Here is a 10,266-nt window from a genome sequence, read left to right on the forward strand (position 1 = left end):
ATTTTGGTTATTTCACAAATAACACCTTATTTTTATTCTCGCATCAAGTAGCAATATATTTAGCTTACTTTTTCTTTTACCGTATGAAGAATTTTAAAAGTTTGTATCTCCTTTGATTAATCTGATTTAAATTAATGAATTAGAGATCAAAGCTTAAATTTAGTAAAAGCATCCACTAGGTTTTTGTTCAAATTTTATTTTCTCATCAAGTCAAAGTTATTTCAACAATTAAGAAAATTTATATTTTATTCAACACATTTTCATCAAATTGAATATAATGATCCAAGATCTATATTTCACCAAAATTCGAGTAAGTTTTGGTTCACGCACTAATGTCTAACTATTTAGGTAAATAACACTTTTCCATTTATATAAAATATAATTGTTAGTTGTGAGATGACATCTTATTGTCTTATCCAACCTCTCTACCTAAGCCTAAAATTTTGTTGATAACTTAGTCAAAGTAAACCGATCTTATTTCATATGGTAACTGTTACTATCCACCTCACTCATGTAATTGAGGCATTTTACTTTGGCATACTCATCTTAAGCAAAACGAATCTTGATAGATGATAAGATTAGGTAGACATAAAAAGTATTTGAAATTAATTGAGTAACAATTTTAATTTATATTTAAATTTATATCTAATATAAATATAAATATAAATATAACTAAACTATCAAAACATGTTTTCCTTTAAATTTGATTTAACCAAATCGGTCATATCAAAATCTTTAATTATCAACTCTTTGATGTAATCTGGATGTTTTAAATACATGTATTTATTTACACAAGCAATCAGTTATTTCTATATACATTTGCTAAATAATAGAATTCATGTATCTTACATATACGAAACATGCATAAATGCACTACGAAACAAAAGCATGTTAAAAGTATTTGATTACAATAATCACAATGTCTGTATAATCTTATTCTGAATTGCACATTAGTTTTAAATTCACCTCAACCCAAATTTTATGTCTCATATGGACGTTCGGATGTTCTAATTTTTTTAAACTGACATGCCCATTCTAGTTATAAATATCAATATCTTTATACCGTAGTATACCATAATCAAATTATAATTTCTATAAACATGCTATCATATCAAGTTCAAAAAAGATCCAATTTCAGTTTTAAACAATTAGGCTCTGATACAACTGTAGAAGTTCATACCGGTTTATAATGATTTATAAAAATAATAATAAATATAGTTTCATAGAATCTAATGAAAATAATGAAATAAATCTAGATCTTAGATTTTTGAGTATACCTAATTATTTTCAGTGGAAATATGAATAAATCAAATCAAGATTTTTTAGCACTTCAAATGTTGTGCTTCTAACCGATATCTACATGCACACAAACTAGACCGAAACAGGATGCTAGTGCCATAGATATCAAATCTCACAAGTGACGTAAAACTGTTTTTGACTCACTTTGTATTTAGGGTTTGGCGTAACCAATTGGTTTCATCATTAATTATACTTAATGATACATGTAACATAACATTCAATGGTCTAAGCCCTCATCAGAAGTAAAAACAATTTTTCCACTTCGTGTACTTGTGTTATCATATATAACAATACATATATATATAATATTATTCACTGATATTACACCTATATGAAATTTGATATATCTCATATAACAAATACATATAAAAGATACCTTATAACTCTAGTTATCATTGATCTCATTTGTTTAGGTGTGTGACCCTGTAGGATCATAAGATATTAGTGATGAATTTTCAATCCAAAGATTATAAGAGGTTTCTAACAAAACAATATAACCACCTAATATTATATGATTGTCAAATCTGGACGTTACGACTCCTACAAGAGTAAGTACAATTGCTATTTTCATCTGTAAATATAGAGGAAAATGACATTTCTCTATATTTTTTTTCACAAAATAGAAGAACTATATTATAGAGACCTACATTAGAGCAAAATCACTTCTAAAATAAAGTTCTCTATTTTACGAGGAAACTATAGAGTTGTACATTGGAGATGCTCTTAGTAGGATAGAATCCAATTAGTTGAAAATTTGTAATTGTACTCTCTAAAAGAAATCAAATGCATAGAAAACTTGTGAGGTCATTTTGAATTAAAAACTTTTACGTGAATAGACAATAGACTTACCTTGAGTTGACAGTGTTGCTTATATTAGTGCTCTATTTTGTGAAATATATTTTCTCTGTAACGGTTGATCCGCTGAATTTATTTGGGGTCAATAGAAGCGGTCAAATGAACTTCCTTTCGTTTCATAAAATGTTTATTCTTTATATTATTGCTTCTCTTTGCAGTATATTTTATCTATTTGTTAAGTCTCCAAATACATTGGACTGGTTCACTGTCAAGTGTTGAACCATATTAATGGGTTGAAGATTAACAGATATGTTGATATTTTTTATTGATATCTGCAATAACAAAAGAACATAAAATTTTATGCAGAATATGATCTCATAGAAAACCAGTTATTTTAGAGAAGCAAAGAGAGTATTATAACACCTTGTTTGTGTCTTTTAGGATACCAATGATCTGCATAATTGTCTTCTCCAAACCTTCTGTTTTTTTTTAATTCATGATGTCTCAAGTTTCTATCCGTTTTGTTAATCTACAAGTATGAGTATTTCAAGTTGTTGGTGCAATTTTATTTCTTGATTGATTATTTTTAGCAACATTAATTTCTTTCCAAACATGAAATATCATAATCATTTATATTTTATTGAAAATGAAAATAAGATCCCTAAGTCTAATATTTTAGGGGTCATGTAATATATAATTGGTTTTTCTTGGATGCTTGATTCAATAAAAATTAACGATTTATTATTTGATGTCATGGTTATGATTAAAATGGTTTGGCATGTCGATGTAAACAAAGACTCTGATATTAATTTGGTTATTTTTAGTCAACATGCACGGAAGATGATAACATCAACATGTTATATTGAATGTTTTATATGAGCATATTATAAACATGTAACTTTTTTTAATTGGTTGATCGTTATGTAAATACTCAGACTTGTTATGTTATATCATTTCAGTTATTATTTTGACATGGTGTGTGAGCACATATATTGTCTTGCAAGAATAGGCTGATGCTATCATCTTCTTTCAAGTTGGTTCTAAAATTTAACTGTTAAATAATCACATGTGCCACTACATATATCATTGTAGAAACATCAAAATTAGGTACATGACTATTAAAAGTAACCTTCAAATAATTGTTTTTACAGTTCTCATGGAATTAGGCATAAAATATAAAAAAATATAAATAATATAACCCATATAACGAAGAATAAAATAGAAGATTTCAATAGAATGACTGAGATATAGAAAAACATAAGTCCAAGTTTCAGACAAACATCAAAAATAGTTAAAACAGCTTAAAACCCACATAAAATAATAAAGTGGAAATTGAAAGCCTTTATGAGCCACAATATCTTAAGAACGTGAGTTAGCCACTTTTTGCATCTTCTCCTTCTTGATTCTAATGGTGCATGGTTCTTGTGATTGAATTTTGCTCAAATTCTTGCTCCAAGTTTATCACAAGTATTTCTCGGTGTTTGGTTTGAGTGAAATTAGGTGATTCAATTGGTTGTGAAGATCCTCCAGATAGAATTAGCGAACCCAATTGCAGAAGATATGCATCACATCTATAACTTAAACTGACTATAAACTTCAATAGCTAACATTCATTTGCCAAAATTAAGACTAACCTCGGACGCTTCATATAGTATGTAGTGAACCAATTGTACTCTAAAAGTAATTAAATTTCATGTAATAGAATGAAAACTATATCATATACAAGGAGTTGAATATAACATATATACCGCATGATAACTTTTAGTTTCTTGTTTATAATTTCTTTGTATGTCTCATACTTGTAGAAAAAAATATCCTTCGCAATACCAATCTTGAATAGAGCAAAAGGTACGACATCTTGTTGTTGAATTTACAAATATAAAGGAAGTACACTTTAATATAGTATTATCTCACACGAACAAAATTATGAAACTTGAAAAACATTATAGTAAATAACTGCATTCGTATTCGCCCCACATAGCTCAATACTCCATTTCGGTCAGCATATGTAAATGCAGGGCTGATGAAGGATTTAGAATACAATATTATAAAAGGGAGACACTTAGAATTGCATGTATTATCAAGAACAACTAAATGGAAATTTTACCTAAATATATGCACATAACACAAAAACCCATAGTTATTGTCAAATTTTTCTAATATATAAAATAGATATTCTAATTATATATAATGAGTGAAAAATCTAGTTAGAAGTTTTGGTTGGTAACTTTGCATTTTACATACTAGTAAGTGTGTTCAAAGTCGTTCTTGTCTTCTTTATCATCTAGATTTTCATATTGAACAGTTTAAACCTTCTTTGAACACAATTTACCACTAAGATAATATCATCATATATCATAATCTATTCCTGCAATTGTGCCCATCCCCATACCCTTTTCAACCTATAACAATCAAATTAAAAAAAACCCTGAAATAATGCTTCTCAATCAAACAAAGATGTAAACAATAAAAGGCCTTTAGAAAAAGAAGTAGCATAAACTGCTTACATTCAACCATCGAAGCGATTTTTTTTAGGAGTGTGCACCAAACACTTATCCTTATTAGCCAGGTTCATAGGTTTGGATTCAACAATTGTTAAAGAAACCTCATTTGTAAGTAACCTGAAACGAGAATAATTTGAAATGGGTGTTCTATAATAATTCTTATCCAAATAACAAATCATATATTTTATATTAACAAACCTCATCTTGGCAAATGTGGAATATGAATTAGAATTTTTTATATTGCCAAATCTTAAGACACATAATATTGGACCCTCACCCCGCAATCGAATAGCTTCATTAACATCAATTGCAAATAGTCTCCACAGAACAATAGGCAGATGGGAGTCTTTGGAAAATATTATAAATCATATGCATGTTATAACATACTTATTAAGATATAGATGCACCAAATCCATTTTCACTGTATCATGAATCATCATCTTGATATGATGATAAACAAAGCATAAATTTACTTTAAAATAAAAATAGCAAACATAGGACACACATCAACAACAAAATCACACAAAGTACTAATTTTGAATCGATTATGATCATCTCAATAGTGAAACCACCAGCTGCCGAATACTTTTTCCAGAGGCGTATGATTTTGTGATTTTTTACATTAGAAAGCGAAATAAAGAAGCCATTTGCAAAGTCAAGAGAGGAAAATATTTAGAATTTCTCTGGTGTGTTGGTATGAAGGAATTGAATATGGATTTCACTTATTATATAGTTTTACAGCGGGTAGTAAATGACAGAATATTTAATTTTTATAATAGGTTTAAGTGACGTATATTAAAGATATGAAATTTTAATTAAGTTGCAACAAATTGAAGAGTAATTAAAGGAATTACTTGATATGCAATCTCTATGAGGTGTATATAGAATATTCATCATAATTTTATTTGAATCTCTAGGAATTACTTGGATAGCCATATAATTGAATATATTTATTGTGACAAATGTGGAAGATTTTTATGTGAAATATATCACACAACCATAATTGATGGATGATAGTGCTCAAATTACCCAGTAGAGCTTACTCTCTCAAATAAGAGGTACAACTGTAGTAATTAGAGATCGAATCACGAGGAGTTAGGGAACCAATTAAATCCAATCAGTTAATCAATCCTAGGTGAAGTTGGTTTTAATGAAGAAAATGTGAATATAACAAATCCTAAAATGAGCAAGGTAGTTGCTCTAACTAACAATATGATGGGTGTTTCAATGAAATGAAGAGTGCTAGACTTAGGGTTTTTATTCAGGAATGGAGATTATAATGTCTATAAATGCCTAACAAGTTGTTTGCATGATACTATAGAACTCAGTCGCTTAACTCTTAGTGATGTCTCACTGGTTAAATAATCTAGATCTCTGGCCTCAACTGTCGTATGTTGACACAGAAAAAGAGTCGATCAATATCCTTTAGAGATATCGATCGATACACCTTTCGCTCGGCGATCGATTCACCTGTCGGGATATCGATCGACGGCTTCTAGATATGCCTAGGCGCGAGCCGATAATGAACACTAGATCTCAAGGAGGGCGGTTAGCTCTTCTCCAAGGAGATACTAGTTCAAACAGATAATTCAAGATATCAGAGATCCTAGTGATCTATATTATAGTTAGCTACTCTAGAACAAGCTTAGGGTGCAATCTATTTGATGAATATCACAACTTAGCAATTATAGTTTGGGGCTAATCCCACAAACCTATTTAAACCCTAAATCTAACAAGTAGACTATTCAGTCATAGCTAAGCAATTCATAACAATAGATAGATGAAAGAATTGCATAGATAGAATAAAGTAGAATAACAAATGGAGATAACAAATCTCTCCAATCTCTCAAAACATGTAAAACTCTAGTCTCTCTCTCACACTCTCTGCTTTGTGGTAACTTTGAAACTTGCTTCTCTCGAAGGTTGCCGTCAAAAACACTTAGCAGGAATATTTAAGCATTTCCATTAGGTTAAAAACTCGTCAGGGGCAATCTCGTAATTTGGTGAAGTCTTGGTGAAGTAGTCGGCTAAACTATTTCGTCCTCGATATCGATCGACAACACTGGATGTTCATCGATCGATTATAATCTTCTAGTACGCGAATCTTCTCAGCTACATCGATCGACAACTCTGGATGAGTATCGATCGATTCTTATCGCAATGTTGACTTCCGACTTGGTCTTGAATGGTCAACTCGGGTGTATCATCTCTTGTACTCCAAAATGCTCCAAAACTTCACTTTATCACAAAACGCTCATGAACCTGAAAACATACCTAACAGACTAGAAAACAGATTAAATATATAATAAAATACTAGTATACCATGGTAGAAAACGGGTAAAATCCAGTATATCAATAGATAATTCGAATTAGCTAGTGCACAAAACATGGTATAGAAAATTCCTGGCGGGATATTTGAATTTTTATATATTCTAGGTTATTAAACACGTTAAAATATATATACATATACAACATCTATATACATATAGAAAAATATATGAAATATACAATATATTTTAAGTATATCTATATATTTAGACAATATACAACATACAAAAAATTAATATCAAATAAAAGATTAAAATTTTAAATATACAATACTAAACCTACCCATTGGCGGATCCATGTTTATTTAAAAGTGGTGGAGCCATCAAATGAACTTTAGCACAGCACAAAGATAAATTTAAGGAATTTTTGTTTAAAAATTGAGGCATAATGAAGCCTCGAACTCATGTTAGGGGTGTCATGGAAGGAGTAATGAACCAAATTACCAGAGGCATTTTCTGTTATTCATTACGAAACTTGCTTTTATATGAACTTAACCAGTGTCACGTGAGCCCCCTATGAGCCAATCTCTTCTACAAATGCATTAGCTGGTGTTTAACAACAACATATATATGAAATCTCTTGAGTACAATCTCATGATATTTTTTAGATATAGTGCAAAGGGTAAACAGTAGACTCCCACATGAGTCTATCACGAAGTTATTTTGCAACAACTATAACCTACTGAACTCGAGCTTATGTTCTCAATTTAGTAAGACAGAATAATCAGCATATGAAAGCTGTTGACTTCCGTAAACGACCGTTTCTAGGCAATATGTGGTAAATTTTTTATAAACATTCAGTATATTGGTATGCAAAAGAAATGAATTAATATCACTTTCATTATATTGCTGCTGACATTATATTATATGTTGGTCATTGATATATATTCATTGGCAGAATTTATAATCCCTTATATATTAAAAGAGAAATATTACAACTTTTTATCTATGACACATGTCATCATTACAATGATTTTTAGAATCATTAGAGAATTAAGTTTGTTCATCTAAACATATTTTATAGTGTTTATTAAATTAATTAATTATTAATATATAGAAAATATATTTTCTTTTTTTTCTCTTAAATAAAACCTATGAAATTACCTAATATGATTAAAATATATATTGAAATTAATTATTCTTTAATAATAAAGATTTGGTAACAATTTTTATATCCTTCATCATTTTTGTTTAATTTTATATTATCAAATAAACTAAACTATCATATTCACCCTATAAAAATTTAAATTTTCGTTATGTTAGATTTTGAATTTATAAAAAATACTTTAAATTTATAAATTTGTTATAACAAAATACAAATGATTATAAAGTTATACGAATAAAATTCTCATTTAATAAAATTCATATTAAAATTATATATTAATATATAATAATACTGAATAAATTAAATTAAACTATATACCTTATAAAAATAAATATTTTAGTTCCTAAATTTTCATTAACAAGTATTGAAAACTTAATTTTTAATTTTGAAATTTGCATTAATTTTAAAATATGATTATAAATTACTAAAATTATTAAAATTCCACTTTGAAATTTTTGTTTTTAGCAGTTTAATTTTTTTATTTTCAGCAGTTAAAATTTTTTTTGTTATAAGAAATACAAATGATCATAAAATAATATAAGTATAAATTATTATTTAATAGATAAACATATTAAAAAGTATAATAATATGTATGTTAGTATCATTTAAATTTAACTATATACCAATGAAAATAGGTAAATATGATTGTTTTGATTTATTTATCATAAAAAGATTGCAAATAAAAAGAGTGATTATTTTGATTTATGTGTTCGTGACAATTTAGTTACCAAACAATAATTAAAAGAGAATATGAGCAAAGAAGAGACTGTCCACGTAGGCTTAGAAATCCCACCCAATCATAGATCATTTTACTGCCATGTCATCTCTGCCGAAACTGATCTTTCATGTTGGGCTCTTTTTACATTTTCATATGGCCCAGTTGAACCCAAATTTGCCTTTTAATTGTCTAACGTGTACAGTTTTGTTCTTTTCCGACTATTCCCCTTCATCGTCACCGATCAAATTCGCTGCACTTGCCGTTACTGTAGCCTACGCTTCATTAATCTCTTATGCCATTAAAGTTTCTTAAATGATTTCGTACCACTTCCCCTCTTTTTGTCCTTCTATATAAAGCGCTCAATCTGATCTTCAATCAACCCTAATCGAAAACATTAGGTGTTAGATTACTGTATCCAAGATCTCCTCCTTATTGATGAAGAGGTACTGCTTATATTTCCCAATATTTTTATGCGAGGTCCTTTATTCAATCGTAATGTATAAACATTCATTCATGCGATACAAAGAACTGTTTTTGTGTTGTTTCTTATAAACTACTTTGAAGCAGAACTCTGACACAGTAAAATGTTTTGTATTGTCTTCATCTGAGGCAATAGTTTTAATGAGAGGAAAAAGAAAGAAAGATTAACCTACTTAGGAGGTTTGAGAATCCTCAAGCTTTTTTAAGAAATATCGGGACGGTTGAGCTACGCTCTTCGGGTGATCACATCATTGCTTTCACTGCTTGGCTATCCGCCTTCTCTCTCTTTGAATCTGTGAAAAAGCTGCAATCAAAGCAATGATCAGTATCCCCTATTCTCAACTTAACCGATGAGCAGTACTGCATACTTAATCCATCTATTGCAAAAGTCTATGTCCTTGCCAACATAGATATTGTGTGTGATCAGCCTGTGCTTCCTAAAAGTTGACCATTCTTTTTTTTGTGTGTGTGTTTTAGTGTTTGTATGTTCAGGTTGACGCTAGAAGTGCTTGGTCTCAGTTCACCAGTATTGGAAGGATAGTAGGTAAATCTAAGCTTCCATTATCTATGTCTTTATTTCATTGTTTTGAAACATGAAATACTGACTCTTCTTTTGTTTTCTTTCAGACAAATCTTCTACTCTATTACAGATCAGTCAAAACTCCATTTTTGTGGTCAGAAGTTAGGTAGGTTAGATAAAGAAAGATGCTTTACAACGTGGTAATATTCCTACATGTTTTAGTTTCCCCCACACATTTTTGGTTCTGTCCTCCGTTTGGCGTACTTTTGTATGTGGTTGGTCATATACCTTTTGTAACTTTGTTTATTTACTGTTCCATATACTAATTCATGGTCGGTGCTTTGTCTTGGACATGTATGGTTTAAACTGACTGGGGCATAGGTTTCATAGGCGTTCCACTAGACTGATCGACCATGGGGTCAGGTTAAATATTTTTCTCGAAATAGTTTCGTAAATTTGGGGTTTTGGTCGAACCTCTCTGTGAAGAATTTGAGATTTCTATGGCGTATTGATTGAAA

The sequence above is a fragment of the Raphanus sativus genome, chromosome 1, assembly GCF_000801105.2.
Source record: "Raphanus sativus cultivar WK10039 chromosome 1, ASM80110v3, whole genome shotgun sequence".
In the NCBI taxonomy this organism is placed as follows: Eukaryota; Viridiplantae; Streptophyta; class Magnoliopsida; order Brassicales; family Brassicaceae; genus Raphanus; species Raphanus sativus.